General features: G+C 36.5%; 1 non-coding gene across 1 annotated transcript; it reads left to right on the top strand.

Annotated features, from left to right (window-relative positions):
• The first annotated feature begins 16,334 nt into the window (after positions 1–16,334).
• On the top strand, positions 16,335–16,441 carry LOC136234406 (small nucleolar RNA R71). Its single transcript, XR_010691290.1, has one exon. It is a non-coding gene; the product is annotated as a small nucleolar RNA R71 (small nucleolar RNA).

The following is a 16,441-nucleotide window of genomic DNA, read 5'->3' as shown; positions in this document are numbered from 1 at the left end:
GCTTTAGATGCTGCAGAATACAACAAGATTTCAGGTTGTGAGTCAGCGCATGAGATTTGGAAGAAGCTGGAGGTCACCTATGAAGGAACCAACAAGGTGAAGGAATCCAAAGTCAACCAGCACATGAGGTTGTACGAGCTGTTTAAAATGAATGATGATGAAGGAATCTCTGACATTAACGCAAGGTTCACAAACATAATCAACGAGCTCAAGAGACTTGGAAAGATCTTCACTGAGGAAGAGCAAGTCAAGAAGATTCTTAGGAGTCTTCCTAAAAGCTGGCAAGCAAAGAAAACTGCTGTTGAGGAAGCTCAAGACTTAACCACCTACAAGTATGATGAACTCATTGGCTCGCTACTGGCCCACGAGATATCAATGAAGAACTTTGAGGTGAAGGAAAAGTCTGAAGATAAGAAGCAAAAGTCTCTTATCATGAAAGCTGACTCCACTGATGGGAGCTCAACAGACGATGAAGAAATGGCTATGTTCACTAGAAAGATGAAAAGACTGTTCAGAAAGAATGACAAATATTCTAAGAAGCCTTACAAGAAGTTTGATAAGTACAAAGCTGAGTCCAGCGACAACAAGTACAAGAAGGACAGCTCAAAGCCCATTACATGCTTTGAATGTCATCAAACTGGCCATATCAAGTCAAGCTGTCCCACGCTAAGGAAAGAAAGAAAGAACAGCAAGAAGGCAATGGTGGCAACTTAGAGCGACAGTGATGAGTCTTCATCATCAGAAGCTGATGCCACTGAGTCAGCAAAGATTTGTTTCATGGCTGACGAACTTGCTGAGCTATGTGTTTCTGAGCATGCTGACCCCTCCATTGCATCTAACGATGAGGAACACTCAACTGAGGTATTATCACTACCCTTGCTCAGAAATGAAATGGTTAATGCCTTGAGTGACCTCTATACACTTGTCAAAAAGTGTAATAAAAAGGTTAGAGCACTCAGCAGGCGATGTGATGAGGTTGAGGAGGTCAAACTGAGTGACCTTCGATATCTTCTCCAGGACAACTCAACTTTGCACAGTTATATAGAAATTATGCAAAAGTTTGTCTTTGAGGTCCAATCAGATTCTAAGAAACTGAAAAAGGATGTCACATCAATTCAGAACCAACTTAAGGTTCCGAATAAAAGAAATATTCCTTTGAACACTGAGTACCGAAGTACTAGTCAGCAGAGATGGAATCCTCAGTGGAATGTCCAGTGTGACTTCTGTGGGAAGAAAGGACACACCACAAAGGTGTGCTGGCACGCTCAGCACTGGGGTGCTGACCAGTCAGTGAGACATCCTAAACGGAAGGTCAGCTGTGACTTCTGTGGAAAGAATGGACACACTGTCCAAGTATGTCGTCATAAAATGAAATATGATGCTTTACCTGTTGAACCTAACAAGAAAGGACCCAAAAAGAATTGGGTACCTAAAAGCAACTAGCTATATTGCAGGTAAGCCTGAGGTGTGCTGAGAAGTCAAAGATGTGGTACATTGACAGCGCATGCTCGAGGCATATGACTGGTGATGAAACACAGTTCATCACGTTTGTTCGTAAACGAGGAGGAAGTGTAAGTTTTGGAGACAACAAGAAGGGTAAGATAGTAGGGTCAGGAACCATTGGTGGTAATCCTACTATTGAGTCAGTCTCCCTAGTCAGCGGACTCAAATATAACTTACTCAGTGTAGCTCAGCTATGTGACAATGGGAGAAAAGTTATATTTGATGACACTAGATGTAAAATATTTGAGGGTAAAACAAATGAGTTAATTTTAACTGCCCCTCGTATTGATAATGTCTTTATGCTGAACTTAGAAAAGAAGTTTTCAAAAACTGTATGCTTAGTGTCAAAGGAAGAAAATTCCTGGCTATGGCATAGGAGACTTGGTCATGTAAGCATGGACCTCCTGGCCAAATTAGCAAGAAAGCAATTGGTTGAGGGACTGCCAGAACTTAAGTTTGAAAAAGATCAATTATGCCACGCTTGCCAAACTGGAAAACAAACCAAACAATCTTTTCATAGTAAAAACATTGTCTCAACTAAGCGTCCATTAGAGTTGCTACACTTGGATCTCTTCGGTCCAGTCCAGCCGCTGAGCTTGGGTGGAAGAAGATTTTCCTTGGTCATTGTAAATGACTTTTCTCGGTACACTTGGATCATTTTGCTGAGTAGCAAGGATGAAACCTTTGAAACGTTTTCAAATTTAGTAAGAAAACTTGAAAATGATAAAGAACTTAACATCCGAAGTGATAATGGTGGAGAATTCAAGAACCAACAGTTTGTTGAATTCTGTGAAACCAACGACATTGACCATAATTTTTTTGCTCCTAGAACGCCTCAACAAAATGGGGTTGTTGAAAGGAAAAACAGAACCTTGGTTGAAATAGCCAGGACAATACTGAGTGAACATAGGCTTCCAAAGTACTTTTGGGGAGAAGCTGTTAACACAGCGTGCTACACTCTTAATAGGGCTCTAGTTAGACCTATACTAAAGAAGACCCCCTACGAACTTTGGAAAGGACGAAAGCCCAACATTGGATACTTTCGTGCCTTTGGTTGTAAATGCTTTATCTTGAATACTAAAGACAGCCTAGCTAAGTTTGACTCTAAAGCTGATCAAGCTATCTTTTTGGGCTACTCAACAAACAACAAAGCATACAGAGTTTTCAATAAACGAACTCAGGTCTTAGAAGAGTCAGTACACGTTGAGTTCGACGAAACTAACCCTGCAGGAAGAGACATGCAGCTGACTGAGGATGATCCACACTCAGCTCCCGCTGAGTCATTGCCTCAAGGGCTGACCAAAGGTAAAAGTGAAACTCAAATTACTTTCACTGACCAACCTACACCTGCAGAGATTGTTGAAACACAACCAGCACAAGACATCAATCTACCAAAGGAGATTAGAATACCAAGAGGTCACTCAGAGAGTTCCATTCTTGATGCCGCTGAGAACACCCTGATGACGAGGAATCAACTCATGAGATATCTCAGCAACGTAGCATTCGTCTCAATCCAGGAACCAAAGAATTTCGCTGAAGCTGAGTATGATCAATTCTGGATGAATGCAATGCAAGAAGAACTTGATCAGTTTAGAAGAAATGAAGTATGGGATCTAGTGCCAAAACCAAGAAGCCAGAAGACCATAGGAACAAGATGGGTCTTCCGCAACAAGCTGGATGAACAAGCGAACGTAGTCAGAAACAAAGCAAGACTTGTAGCTCAGGTCTACAGTCAGCAAGAAGGTATTGACTACGGTGAGACCTTTGCCCCAGTGGCAAGGCTAGAAGCTATTAGAATTTTATGTGCATATGCAAGCTATATGAACTTTAAACTGTTTCAAATGGATGTTAAGAGTGCATTCCTTAATGGAGTTATAAACGAGGAAGTTTATGTTAATCAGCCTCTAGGGTTTGAGGATCCTAAATTCCTAAACCACGTTTATAAGCTCAAAAAGGCTCTGTATGGTCTCAAGCAAGCACCACGTGCTTGGTATGAGAGGCTGACCAGTTTCCTGCTGACTAGAAATTATGTCAGAGGTAAAGCTGATACAACCTTATTCATTAAGAGAAAGGGTAAAGATACCCTGCTGGCTCAAATATATGTTGATGACATTATTTTTGGTGCCACTAACGAGTCAATGTGCAAGGAATTTAGTAAGCAGATGCAGACTGAGTTTGAAATGTCAATGATGGGAGAACTCAATTTCTTCCTTGGACTTCAAATCAAACAAGGGAAAAATGGCATCTTCATCAGTCAAACTAAGTATGCTAAGGAGATATTGAAGAAGTATGAACTTGAGAATTGTAAGTCAATATCTACCCCAATGGGCCCTGACACTGTCCACTGCGCTGATAAGAATGGTAAGTCAGTAGACAGTAGATTGTACCGAGGTATGATTGGTTCTCTACTTTACTTAACTGCTAGTAGGCCGGACATTCAGTTCTCAGTACGTTATTGTGCTAGATATCAATCTAACCCTAAGGAATCTCATTACATAGCTGTAAAAAGAATCCTTAGATATTTGCAAGGCTCAGTGAATGCAGGTTTGTGGTATCCCAATACTCATGATTTCACACTCATTGGATACACTGACGCTGACTACGGACGAGACAAGCTTGAACGAAAAAGCACCTCAGGAGGATGCCACTTCCTTGGGAGCTGTCTTATGTCCTGGTTCAGTAAGAAGCAGGCGTCAGTAGCCCTGTCAACCACTGAAGTTGAGTATGTTGCTGCTGGAAGCTGTGTTGCTCAAGTCCTATGGATTAAGCAACAGCTTGAAGATTATGGCGTTCGGACCAAAACAATTGAAGTCAAATGTGACAACAAAAGTGCCATTGACTTATCAAAGAACCCAATCCAGCACAGCAGGATGAAGCATGTCAGCATAAGACATCACTTCATCAGAGATCACGTACTCAAGGGAGAGATCAAGCTGAACTATGTCCCAACGGATGAGCAGCTTGCTGATATCTTCACAAAGCCACTGGCTCGTGAGCAATTCAACATACTTAGAGAAGCCATTGGTATGTTTAATCCTCTTCAATAAATTCCAAGTATAGTATGCATGCTGAGTGAATTACCATGCTGAATGATTTATGCTTGCTGAGTAGATATATATATGCTGAGTGTTTATCTTAAACTGAGCCACTAAGCATAAGAACTGCTTCTTTGCATAACACTGACTACTCAGAATTTTAAACGCTTGAAATTCTTAACACTGAGTAAGGATCTGTTGCAAAATTTAATGCAAGCACGCGAATTAAATAGCCACCTAGGATGACGTATGCGCTATAATTAGAAAACACACGCGACGTATGTGTCATTGTTGAGCGATTTCCGCAAGTGCACGGTTTCGCTTGTAGTAATAAAAATATCGATCCCACAGGGATACGTTTTTTAAGGAAAAACTTATTTTTGAATCTGTAAATTTCGAACTTGTTAGATTTACTATTGAATGTTAATGAAAAGTGAAATTTGTCTAATTGAATTTAGGAAAAATAATTGTTTAATTGAGTTTGTGGACTTTGAGTATTTGAAAATGCTAGAATAAGATTTTATATTAGAATATATCGATCGTTAGAAAAGTTTTCTGATTTAGGGATGAATTTTACAAAACAGGAACATTTAGAACTTTTAGAAAAACAAATAAATGTATTCGTTTGCATTGAGCAAAGAAAACAACTTAAACTTTGTATTAATTATGATGATGAAATAAATGACGGAACCTCTAATTAATTGGCTTTGAACGTGGCAAAACCCTTTAGCCGGCATAATGCCCTTAACCAAATTAAAACTCTACCGAGATAATAATTTGCCTAAGTGTTCAACAAAGTTTCCTTGTAATGATTTTGAATTAACTACGTTTTAATGAAAACACCAGCAATCACTTTAGTGGGTTGGTTACCATAAGTGCTGCATAACGATTTATCGAATAGAACAGACTTTATTAGATGAAATATAAATTGATACAAGTTTACAGAGAACATGGAGCATCGAGTTCTTCGAGGGCGTGCAAGTGAACGGCTGATCAGTCCTTTCCTTGGGTTTCCTTAGAGGTTGTCAGGCTCAGGGGCGAACACTCTACTCAATCTTCTCGCTGTAACTTCGTAATAGGGATTCGGTCGGCCTCTACCAAAATGCAAACTAAAACTGGAACAATGTCTAAACGCTACTGTGTTTGTAATTAAACTATAAACAATATATGTACCTCATCTTGTTTTGTACAGAATCTAATTTCTAACTCTCGAATTGTTTTTACTTAGAACTTATACATTAGTTCTACGCTCTGATTCTATATCTATATTACATAACATTACATTGCATTTTTCTCAACATCAACTCTTTATTTATAGATGTTGAAGGGTTGTGATTGAAGTGATATGTGCTTTTGTGAAAAGACGTATTCGTTGGTAAAGAGTCGTGTCCGTTGTTAAGAATTGTGTTCTTTGTGAAGAGTCGTTTCTATCCACCCGAACGAACGCGTTTCTTGATTTTCAACATGTGTTCATTGCACCTTTGGCAGAATTCTGCACTTACCGAGAATGGGGAACATCAAGTTAAGCTTTGGACGAAGGGAGGAAGTAGGTGAAGGACGCGTGTCGCGGTCGTGGGTGGTGGATTCGCGGTCGCGGCACGGTGCGTTTTTTCACTTCTTTGCTCTCGTTCGTGTCCTTGACTTGGCGCTTTTGATTTACGTCGTCTTTGACTCCTTTTGTAGGGTTTTTCTTATGTTTTTGATCCTTTTTCGTTCCTATTTGGATTTTACCAAATATTTAGGTACCTTGCAAGAAAGAAAGATATTCGAGAGTAAAAGTAATCTAAACAGATATAAATAACACAAATTTGTAATAAAAATGATGTAAATATTAATGATATTTTAGGTATATTTTGGGCTTAACAAATCTCCACACTTAATCTTTTGCTAGTCCCGAGCAAAATTTCACTCAATTTATTCCTTAACTAATCTCTTTATGAAAATAAAACATATATCTTTGTGTTTACCTTTTAAATTAGTTAAGCCGAAAATACTAACTTCGCATGGCAAATTTATACGCAAAATATCAAACTAACTTAGTATAAATACGATATATCATTCGTCTTGTATTTCAATGTTTAAATTGAAGTATTCGGGACGATGTAAGCACGCATGTTATTGAGTCTTTCATCTCAAGGCATTTCAAAGCACCAAATTTCCTTTCCCAAACTTGAATTATTATATATGATTTATTAAGTTTAATTTATTTGCTTAGTTACGCCCGTGATAAGGGTGGTCTCGACCGTAACTTTATATGCATTTTATTTGTGTTCGCTTAAGAGGTATCGACCATGCCATGGGTGGACGCAATCGTTACTTTAAACTTTAAACACGCTTAATTTTTCTTATTTAAACGTTCCTTCCATACCTCGATTGTGATAAGGGTGGTCGCAATCGTGGCCAAAAGCACGCTTTTATTTATTTATTTCTTCCCTTTCATACCTCGACTGTGATAAGGTTGGTCTCAATCGTGGCCAAAAGTTAAGAATGTGATTTTTTCTTTCTTTGATTATGAATTATAAATTGTAACTTGGGAAAAAGAAAGTTAGCACATTCATCCTATATTGACTTAAAATTCAACATGTATTATGGCTATAGTTTCCTTAAAAACTTCAATTGGTGTTAATGTAAGACAAAATCAAAACCGAGCTAAAAAATTGTTAGTTCAATTTAATGCCTATAAACCTAATTGAAAATTTAAAATAAGATCTATTGTATCATGAATTTCATGATATAAAATAGAGATTAAAATTAAAGAATTTATTACTTAAATACATTCACTCGAAACAATTTTTACTTAAAATCGTGTCGAAGGTTTGAAGAAAAAAAAAAAATTTTTTTGAAAAATATTACCCGTATAGAAATATATTCTTTCTATCGATAATGATAACCTAAAAATAATCATAAAAAAAAATTTTAACTTATGATTAATTTATAAATGTATAAAAATGTTAAGTTTATAAAAGTGTTGCAATATACGTTGCATTTGTATTTGTGAAAACAAGTGTTGCATAAAATAAAAAAATAATAAAAAAAAAATTTTGTTTTGTTGCATTCATTCGTTTGTATAAAATGATATATGTTTATATCTCCTCCCACACTGAAATTGGACCATATCCTCATTGGTGTAAAATTGAGATAAAACATTAAAAATAAAACATACGAAAATAAAAGAAAGATTAGCAAAGAAAAACATTCAACATAAAATTAAATTGGAATTGTACGAAACATAATAAATATAAATGGACGAAACTGAAATTAAAACAATATAATAAGAAAATGAAAGATAAAACCTAAACATTCGGCGGGGAATCCGGAGGTGTTGGTGAAGTTTCCACATTTCGGCGACGGAAAAATGAAAGCATCTGATGCCGAGTCGATCTACGCTCACGCCTCAAAGTATTGAGGTGGTTATTCATCACCATGTTGTTCTCCACCAAATCATCAATTCTTAAATTCATTTGTCTATTATTTGCATTGATTTGGTTCAAAATACGCCTTAAATCCACCGGATCATCATCGCGAGTTGCTTGGGCTTGTGGTGCATCGTCCGCTCCTTCCTCCGCACCTCCTTCTTCGGTACCTACATTTTGGGAACTAGAAGTACCTCCACCCATAGTGCCACGAAGATGTGCAATACGGGAAGCATAAGAAATAAAAACGGGAGGAACCACAGAAACCAATAAATGAGCCCGCTCAAGAGCCGCAATGTCCAAAATCAGAACATACCCATGGTAGGTGGACATGTCATAAGTTGCCAATTCATCCCGTGCTCCCAAAACAATAGCGGTGATTAAATTACCGAGAGGGACTTGATTGGTATGAGCCCTCGAAGCACGATACAAATTGTCAAATATCATTCCAATGCTATCAACCTTTAAACCTTTGAATAAACAATCCCAAACAAACAAATCCTGGACTTGAATCTTCGAACTCTCAACACGACCAAATAGTGAAAAACTCAAATATTTGTGAAAGAAGAACACACAATTGTCCTTAATCAATTTGCTTGAAGTGTTTTTAGAGTCGAAAGAAGTTTGATCCGAAAGAGTTTGCCAAAAAGAGTTATTGTCGAAATCCTTAGGCTTATCATAAAAATCACTAGTAGGGAAACCAAACATATTCCCCATAGCCTCATAATCTATGGTATAGGTAGTACCATTATTCCTAAAAGAAATTTCCGTTTTCTTTTTGTTCATCTTCAAAGTAACCAAAAACTCAACCACATAATCTGTAATTTGGGGAAAACGCATAGAAGCAAAAGTTGCCCACCCCAAAGTCTCAATAAAAGTATCAATTTGAGTAGCGAAGTTCAACTTCCTTACCGAATCAAAGTCAAGAAACTGCATGTCCACGAACTTACGAGTGGCGTTTGAAAAATGCTTGAAACGTCCAACTTCTTCCTCGGAATGAATATCGAAATAAGCCCCGCAACCAACACGAAGGCGATTAGCCTCGGTGACAGCCTGCTTGTGTCCAACACGCTTTGCTCTAGGCATGGTTATGGTGGTTAGGGTTAGAAAAATAAAAGATGAAAAGAGAAAAGCTTGAGGTTGAAGATGAAGTAGAAGTTGTATTGAGTCTTGAATTTGAAAGGTGTAGGTGATTGAAAAGGGTAATGAATAAATTGGGAAGAGTAAAAGTAAGGTATTGGGAAGAGGTTAGAGTAAGGGATTGGTTAAAATTGGAGGTGATGTGAGGTTTGTGTAAGTAATAGGGATATATAGGGTTGAATAGGAAGAGTAATAGTTAGATTAGGAATAGGAATAGGCTAAAAATAGGCAAAAATCCGGACTGATGAGTGCCTTAACCACGCGTGTCGCGACTGAGGACGCACATCCGCGGCCGCGGCACGCGTTTTTTAGAGAATTTTTCTCCGAATTTCTATGTGCTGCTTGCTGAAGTTACCGAGAATCTGCCATTCTCGGCCACAGATCAGCCCCTGGTCACCCAAATTCTGCAGATTAACTCCATTTTGTGTATTTCCTTGATAAATTTTATCCTGAACTCCTTGAAAATGTAATCTGTACTTAAAAACATAAGTGTAAAACATTAAATGATAAGGAAAACTAAATGTTTATCCTTATTAATGGAAAAATAAACGTAAATGTTTTAATTAATGTATGTAAGTTAAGAATATTAAAGATTTTGAACTAAAATTAATTGAAGCATTTATGTTTGTTCAATAATGTAAGTTAAATGAATCTTTATTTAAGGAATTAAAACTTAGTTATTAATTTTTAACTAGTCATGAATTTACTAAAGTTTCATTTAATAGATTCATTAGTGTAGAATAATGAAAATAATGATAGTTTAACCATATAATCAAAATCAGGATATAATGCAAAAGAGAAATTTTTATTTATTGGAAATATGTACAACATATATACAAACAAAACAAACAAAGCTATGCTATAAATTCGTCCCTTTCAATCGGGATTTCCTTAGCCCTATAGCGGTCTATTTTCATCTGCACGAAAGCTTGACGTTCTGGTGCAGAAAGAAAATGTGGGCCTGATCGAAATACTCGTTTCACTAGACCTTCATATTCTAAAAATTCATAGTCTAGCGTCGGAAAAGATTCAGCATCACTCCAAGGAACAGAAATACTTCCCTTGGTCCCTAGAATTATTCCACATATGATATTCCCGAATCCAACCTTCTTAGCCTTGGATCTAGACGCGGCAACAAGACCCTCCATCAGAATCTTTGAAGAATCAACCATGTTGCCTTGAAATATATCTCCAAGAACATAAAGATCAGTGTCTTTAACCACACTACTGAATGTGCGACCGAACAGACTGTGACTCAGAAATTTATGCAAATACAGCATAGAGTTGGAGTGAAAAGACTGATTATAGGCAAGTTTAGGATTGAAATGCTAGAATCCGGTGAGCATTCTCCAAATATCAGTGGATGTCATGTCTCTTCCAGGATGACGTTTGATAGTATCCTTTAAGGGAAAACCAAACCAAGCATGCAATTCAGGATATCCAAAAGTAAAGGTTTTGCCATCCCGACGAAAGCTAAGACGCACCCGACGCTTGTTAACAAAACGAACCGTACAGAAGAATTCGAATATCCAATCTCCAATTATAGGAAACTTCATATCAACGAATTTGGTCCATCCTAAACGTTCCATATAGCGACTCTTATCGTCTCTAATTCCTAGTTGATCGTTAAGAAAGTCATCCATGTATAACATTCCTTCAAAGAATGTATATCGATGCCTCAAGAAGCGCCTTCCCTCATCATGATTGAAGATAGGAAAGTTACATCCATAGCGCTCTGATATGTCAGTATGTTTATTGCGTGAAGCAACAACTTTCTTAGATGGTGTGTTGTTAGAAGTCATGGTGTTTGGAATGAGTAAGGAAGCAAAAGGTTCCGAACTTAGTTTCTGGTTTGATGAATTGTAAGAATATCAGAGAATTGTTCTGACAGAGATGAAAAGAATGTAATAGAAAACTAAACCTCTAGAACCTATTTATAAAATCCTAGGATGAAAAGAGGTGTTGTTTTGAAGTGAAAAGGCATAAAATCAGACCTCTTAAAAATGAAGAAACTCAATTTTTCGTTTCTGAAAAGTTGTGTCTGCTGGAAGATGAAGAACACAGGTCTGATTTCTGTAGAAATTCACCGTGTCGCGACCGAGGATTCTGAGCCGCGGTCGCGACACACTGATTTCCTTGCGGAAATCAGGCGTCAAAACCTCTATTTTCTGATCCTCTACCGAGAATCCCTACCCTCGGTAAGTTCAGAATTTTCCTGTCTATTTGAAAATCAATTGAAATCAGAATTCTCAACTGAGAATCCCAAATGCTCTGTAAGTTCAGAACATCCCTAGCTAACTAGAAATACCCAAATTCTCAACTGAGAATTTTAAATTCTCTATAAGTTCAGAAAATTCCTTATCTTTTTAAGAATTCTAAATATGTGAATTCTCAACTGAGAATTCCAAAATCTCAACTGAGAATCACTAAATTTCTTCTAACTCACATTAAATCCCTAAAATTTAATTAAAATCACGACTTGAATATATTTTTTTATGTATCTAAAATTCTAACATAAAGTGATATAATTTAAAACAAAATAAAATAAATAAATAAAATAATAAAAATAAACTATGTGTAGAAAAACGAAATGATTTATATGTCAGGTAATCTTGTTACGAAATCAGTTCCTATTTCAGAAATATTTTCGTAATAAATTTTACATCGATTACCATTAACTTTGAAACGATTGCCGTTAGTTTCCTCAAGTTCTAAAGAACCATAGTCGAATGTTTTGACGACTAAATACGGTCCTGTCCATCTGGACTTAAGTTTTCCTGGAAATATACGAAGCCGTGAATTAAATAACAGCACCTTATCTCCAACATTAAAGTGTTTGACTTTGATCTTGGCATCGTGCCATTTTTTCACTCTTTCTTTATAAATCCTCGCATTTTCATACGATAGATGACGTAACTCATCTAACTCATTTAAATTGAGCAAACGTTTCTTTCCTGCTTGTTGTAAATCAAAATTAAGTTTTCTAATAGCCCAATAGGCTTTATGTTCTAATTCGACTGGCAAATGACATGCCTTTCCATACACCAAATGGTATGGAGTCATTCCTATTGGTGATTTAAATGCAGTACGGTATGCCCATAGCGCATTATTGAGTTTTTATGACCAATCTTTTCTTGATGATGAAACAGTTTTCTCTAGAATCCATTTGAGTTCTCTATTTGAGATCTCCGCCTGACCATTTGACTGAGGATGGTATGGCGTTGACACGCGGTGGCGTACTCCATACCTTTTCATAAGTATATCAAAATTTCGATTCATGAAATGGGTACCGCCATCACTAACAACGACTCTAGGACAACCAAATCTACAAAATATATCGTCAAGAAAATTAACAACTACTTGAGAATCATTCGTAGGGGTTGCAATTGCTTCAACCCACTTCGAAACATAATCAACGGCTACTAATATGTAAGTTTTACCATTGGAAGGCGGAAAAGGTCCCATGAAATCTATTCCCCACATGTCGAAGATTTCAACTTCCAATATGTTTGTGCGGGGCATCTCATCTTTCCTTCCTAAATTTCCTGTTCTTTGGCATTTATCACAACGAGTGATAAATGAACCAACGTCTTTAAACATCGTAGGCCAAAAGAAACCACATTCAAATATTCTAGCTACCGTTTTATTAACTCCATTATGTCCTCCGTATGAGCTGGAATGACATTCCGATATTATAGATTCATATTCATTTTCTCCAATGCATCTCCTAATTATCCCGTCACCACATGATTTGAATAAAAAGGGATCTTCCCAAAAATACTGTTTAATGTCGAAGAAAAATTTCCTCCTTTGTTGGAAAGATAATCCTTCCGGAACAATATCGGTTGCAAGATAATTAGTAATATCTGCATACCATGGTGACATGACACTTTCTACTTGATAGAGATGTTCATCAGGGAAATCATCTCGTATACCGATAGTTTCACCTATAGGACCGTTTTCATCTTTTAGTCTTGATAGATGATCGGCGACAAGGTTTTCTACTCCCTTTTTGTCTTTAATTTCTATATCAAATTCTTGTAACAACAAAACCCATCTAATCAGATGCGGTTTTGCATCTTTCTTAGCAAATAGATAACGTAAAGCTGCGTGATCTGTATAAATAATAACTTTAGATCCTAACAAGTATGACCTAAACTTATCACATGCAAATACTACGGCTAACATCTCTTTTTCTGTTGTTGTGTAATTTAACTGTGCACCGGACAATGTGTGACTTGCATAATATATAACATGTAATCTTTTATCCTTTCTTTGACCTAAAACACATCCTACAGCTAGGTCACTTGCATCACACATGATTTCAAAAGGCAAATCCCAATCGGGTTTAGCAATTATGGGTGCACTGACTAAGGCTGTTTTCAATGTTTCGAAATGTTTAATGCAATCTTCATTAAAATCGAAGGTTGAATCCTTCATAAGCAAATTAGTAAGTGGTTTGGAAATCACAGAAAAGTTTTTTATAAATCGTCTGTAAAAACCTGCATGTCCTAGAAATGATCTTACTCCCTTGACAGTTGTTGGTGGGGGTAATTTTTCTATTACTGAAGTTTTTGCTCTATCCACTTCTAATCCTTTTTCAGATATTTTATGACCTAAAACAATTCCTTCGTCAACCATGAAATGACATTTTTCCCAATTTAATACTAAATTCGTTTCTTCGCATCTAGAAAGAACTTTATCTAAGTTTTTTAAACATGCATCAAAAGAATCTCCATAAACTGAAAAATCATCCATAAATACTTCCATGATATCTTCAATGAAATCATTATAAATTGCAGTCATACAACGTTGAAAAGTTGCTGGTGCATTACATAGACCAAAAGGCATTCTCCTATATGCAAATGTTCCATAAGGACATGTGAAGGTTGTTTTATCTTGGTCATCCGGGTAAATATATATTTGAAAGAATCCGGAATAACCATCAAGAAAACAATAAAATGCATGACCGGCTATCCTTTCGATCATTTGATCAATGAAAGGTAAAGGAAAATGATCTTTCCTAGTTGCCTTATTTAGGTTCCTATAATCTATACAAACCCTCCAACCAGTGGTGGTTCGCGTAGGTATTAATTCACCTTCATCATTCCTTACTACAGTTATGCCTCCCTTTTTGGATACACAATGGATTGGACTAACCCATTCACTATCCGAAATAGGATAAATGATTCCATTGTCTAAAAGTTTAGTAATCTCATTTTTGACTACTTCTTTCATATTCGGATTTAAACGTCTTTGTCCATCCGCTTTAGGTGGCTTATCTTCTTCTAAGTGAATCCTATGCATTACAATACTAGGATTAATTCCTTTTAAATCTGAAATCTGCCATCCCATACTTCCTATTCTATTTCTAACAACTTCTTTCAATTTTTCTTCTTGATTTTCTGTTAATTTGTTAGAGATGATTATAGGTAGAGTATCACTTCCGCCTAGGAAAGTGTATCTCAGATTGTTTGGTAATTCTTTAAGTTCTAATTTAGGTGGAACTACTACTAAAGGCGGAACTGGTCCATCTTCTCGAATCAAAGGCTCTGGGTCCTTATCTTCTAATTCTTCACCCATTATAGGTTCTATTATTTCTTCTCTTTGAACAATGTCATTAACACATTCTTCAACTAAATCAAGTTTCATACAGGCGAAATCCTCCATAGGATATTTCATTGCTTGATTCATATCGAACTCGATCTTATCGTCACCTATTCTTAAAACTACTTTTCCTTCCGACACATCAAGTAGAGCACGTCCCGTGTTCATGAACGGTTTACCAAAGATTAGCGGACAATTAGCATCATAAGCAAAATCTAAGATAACAAAATCAGTAGGAAAAATAAACTTGTCAACTTTTACTAAAACGTCCTCAATTATACCATATGGTCTTTTAGTGGATTGATCCGCTAATTGCAAAACCATATTGGTACGTTTGATGTCTTCTTCTAAACCTAATTTTTCAAAAATAGACAATGGCATCAAGTTTATACTAGCTCCTAAATCACAAAGACAACTTGGGAATTCCATATTTCCCAATTTACACGGAATGGTAAAGCATCCAGGATCTTTGAGTTTAGTAGGTAATTTGCTTGATACTATCGAACTACAATCTTCAGTAAGTGAAATGGATGAAATTCCTTCCCAACTAATCTTTTTTGAAATTAAATCTTTCAAGAATTTTCCATAGTTAGGCATTTGCGTAATTGCATCCATGAATGTTAAATTTATATGCAAATTTTTAAGTTTATCTAAAAATGATAAAAGTTGTTTATCATGGTCCTTATTTCGGACCTTGTGTGGAAAATGTGGCTTTGGTACAAAAGGTTTCGTACTAGAGTCAATTGGTGTATCTTTTTGTTTTAATGTATCTTCTTTGGATTTTAGTAAATCATTTCCAGGTAAAGTTGAATTTTCGGGCATTTCCGGACCTAAGTAGTTTTTCCCTGAGCGAAGAGTGATAGCCTTAACATGCTCTTTCGGATTTTCTTCCGTTTGGCTGGGAAGACTTCCCTCTTTGCGGGATGGAATTGATTTAGCAAGTTGTCCAATTTGAACCTCCAAATTATGGATGCTAGATGATTGGTTTTTGATAAGCTGATCGAATTTACTTTCGATCCGTTTAAAACCATCGTCTTGATTACTTACCTTTCCATTCATAGCATCTATAAATTTGTCGATTTTTGAAGATAAAGTGTTAATCGTATCTCTTGTTTGATTTTGATAATTATTTACACGATATTGATTAGCATTTGCATTATTATTATTATTACTATCTTTCCAGTTAAAGTTAGGATGATTTCTCCCTCCAGGATTATAAGTATTAGAATAAGAATTAGTAGTTTGGTTTTGTCCTTGGACAAAATTTACCTATTCTATCTCATTCATACCTTCGTAATCAATGTCTGTCTGGATCGGATTACCATTAGGATCGCACGGTACCATAAACCTATCAACTTTGTGCGATAAGGCAGAAAATTGGGCTTGTAACATCGCAACTGGATCAAGATTCATTATACCTTTAACCGATGATGTACCTGAGGATGATGGTTTCGCCATTGGTATATGTCCACGCTCTGCGGGCCACATACTACTGTTGATTGCCATTTCCTCCAAAAGTTCTCTTGCTTGGACGGACGTCTTCTTCATAAATAACCCTCCAGACATAGCATCTAATGAACCTCTAGTCGTAGGATTTAATCCATTATAGAATGTCTGCATTAAAAGTGCATCTGGCAATTGGTGGTGTGGGCATAAACGTTGAAGTTCTTTAAAACATTCCCAAGCTTCATAAAGAGTTTCATTATCATTTTGGGTAAAAGATGTCAATTCTTTGATGACTCT

Source organism: Euphorbia lathyris, chromosome 6 (genome assembly GCF_963576675.1).
Source record: "Euphorbia lathyris chromosome 6, ddEupLath1.1, whole genome shotgun sequence".
In the NCBI taxonomy this organism is placed as follows: Eukaryota; Viridiplantae; Streptophyta; class Magnoliopsida; order Malpighiales; family Euphorbiaceae; genus Euphorbia; species Euphorbia lathyris.
This window is presented reverse-complemented; position numbering and strand designations above follow the sequence as displayed.